This window comes from Primulina tabacum, chromosome 11 (genome assembly GCF_025594145.1).
Source record: "Primulina tabacum isolate GXHZ01 chromosome 11, ASM2559414v2, whole genome shotgun sequence".
In the NCBI taxonomy this organism is placed as follows: domain Eukaryota; kingdom Viridiplantae; phylum Streptophyta; class Magnoliopsida; order Lamiales; family Gesneriaceae; genus Primulina; species Primulina tabacum.
In genome coordinates, this window is record NC_134560.1 from 9,712,770 (window position 1) to 9,715,745 (window position 2,976).

Consider the following 2,976-nt stretch of genomic DNA (forward strand, 5'->3'; position numbering starts at 1 on the left):
ATTCGAAATACGTACACACACACACCATGCATAAATTGACTCATACCACATTCGTATCCTTGACCTGACACTGAGATTCCTCTACTTTCAATGGTTTACTGACGTCAGTCCCTAATTTTTATTCCTCTAAGGGGGCGAGGCCGGATCGGTTATATCCCCACCGTATGAGGGTCATATCATAGTTGGGATTCCCTCCCATATCAAGTTGAATCCTCACAGTGTCAACATAAAACTCATGCACAAATCGTAGCCAGAAGGGGTAGAAGAAGAATTGTACTCGACCGAAATTTCGAAAATACGAAAATGCATACACCGAAATTACACATTTAAAACAAGCCCACTTACCTTAGATATCGTAGAAAACGTGAATAGAGGGAATTCCTGCACTGGAATTTCGAACCCTAGCTTCGGGGTTGGACTGCAGCAGCGCTTCGCTTCTTCGCACACTGAGAGAGCAAGCTCTCGAAAATCCTAAGAAAACTAGGAGAGAAACTCGAAAAACGGGAGTAGAAAATGGTGTGAATTTTCGAGTTATAGGCCCTCCTATTTATAGGGGTTGACTGCTATCTCGATAGATGTCATCCGCGCATTTAAACTTGAATCAAATCTCCATCCAAAATCGTGATCAAATCTAAATTTTATTCTTTATCCTAGACCTAAATTTCGAAATTCATGTATGTATCCCAAGGATAAATTTCGAAATTTATGCTTTGCCCAGCCTGCAAAATTTCAACTTTTGTGTCTAATTCCCAATATTCGATAGACTTTTTATTTCCTAAAATAATAAAAATTATATTTCTTAAATCCCACAAATTTGCTGACTTAAACCCGAAATTTAGTAGTATTTTTCCCAAATAAGATTTTGATTATTTTCCTAAAATCCTGGTAGTTAAATCTTTCCCAAGCTGCATTTATCGTGTAAACTTTTCCCTTTATCTATGATTTTCGAAAATTCCCTAATATTCTTTCAATATTATTTTCGAAAATCCCATGATAAAATCCTCAAGATTTTTAGTTCCAAAATTGGGTTATCTTCTTGCTTAAATCTTTATCCAGGTATATCAAATCTTAGATCTATATCCGGTAAAATTCTGCATATCTCAAATTCCGAAAAAATATACACGATATTATTTAAATTCTTGAGTTCCAAAAAATGCCACATCACAAATTCCGAAAATCTCGCAAATCTTGGTACAAAATATTATCATGATAAAATCTAAAATCCTGGATTTTACATCTTGGACACGAGATCTTCGATTTTTGGCATAAATTTCATGTTTCCGGTGATGTTTGAATTTCACAAATTTCAGAAATAAATCTAATAAATTGTTAAATCACTCCCTCAAGTCATTTCTTTAGTCGGGTTATTTCAGTGTCATCACTTCATTTTTAAGATTACGTCACCTACATACATGATCAGAATTTCAAACTTGCAACCATTTGTATGTTTCACAAACATTGTATTATCAAATTGATATTGAGTGTAGCCATGTTTCTTGACTGGTCTGGAGAATTTTTCAAATCATGCTTATACGACTGTTTAGTCCATAGAGGGACTTTTTTAACTTTATTTTCCTTTGGATAAAGGCATTAACTCCCAGGTTTCTTTTTTTTTTTAACGCTTTCATCTCCTTAAACACAACCTTCTTCCAATGTGGAGTAGATAGAGCCTCCTTTACAGACTTAGAACCTCTACACAATGCAACATAGAGATAAAGTTGGAATAAGATTTAGAGATATTCTAGTAGAAATATGGTTAGACAAAGGATGTTGGATACATGCTCCACTGTCTTTCCTAAGTGAAATGGGAATATCTAAGGGCACATGGACTCAATGCTACTATGAGATAGATCATCAGAGTTCCTACATATATTATGAGAGACTGAGGCGTCAGATTCTTTTCACGGTTCAGACTCATGGTCGTGTGGAATCATGGGGCCTTCCTTCTTCCTTCAAGGTTTTAGATATAGTGATTGACCCTTTAAGATGAAGTACCTTTCATGTGATCAGTAGCCCTGGAATCTATAATCCATGGATACTCAGATAAAGTCGATGTACAAAAGGCTATATGCTGAAACATATTACCTTGTTGACCTAGGGACTGGAGGGTGGCACTGAGGTGGATTTAGAAAACTGTGTAGATTGGAAAATTTTATAAAATGGTTCTAGTTGTTCCTTACTAAAAGAAGGTGTCCCTGCTGTGGTAGCAACTTCATCCTCGGTTCCAGATTGGTTGGCTCTTGACTCACGACCCTTTTGGCGTGGGAAATTTTGGCTTCCAGTTTGGTGGTTTACCATGAAAATTCCAACAAGTTCCCTTTTATGGTTTGGTTTGCCACAGTATTTGCACCTGATTCCCTCTCCTTTGTGGCCTGGTTTAAGCTACTGGTTGCTAGGGAACATGCTAGTATTTTTGGAAACCAAGGCCGAGACTTCGGTTGCAAACAAAGACTTGTCGTTTAACATTACCCCGCGTCTGCTCTCTTCTCTCCTTACTTCCGCTCACTAAGCCATGGCAGAGGTGTCCTCCCTAGAATTCTGCCACGAACATCACCTAGTTCTTGATTTAGTCCAGGATTAATAAAAACATATACTCGCTCATTCCCCATGTGCTTGTGGTATTTTACGATGTCATTATTGCATTCCCATGTGTCTTCATAACCCAAATTTAACTCTTGCCATAGCATTCACCTCTCATTGTAGTACTCAATCACGCCTCTTTCCCCTTGTTTTGAATTCCACAGCCTGATTTTAAGCTCAAAAATCATGCAGTGGGCATAAATAGGTAGGTTCCTGATCGACGGTTCCATGAAGTTTATCAACCACACAATCAACATGGAATTCTCGGACTTCTATGAATTCCACTTTGGATATGTTCTGTGCTTTTTTTCCTCTTCCGTAAAATAACTCAGCCTGCCTTTAGAATCAATAACTAATTTAATGGACTGGGTCCATTCTAGAATGTTATTACCATTC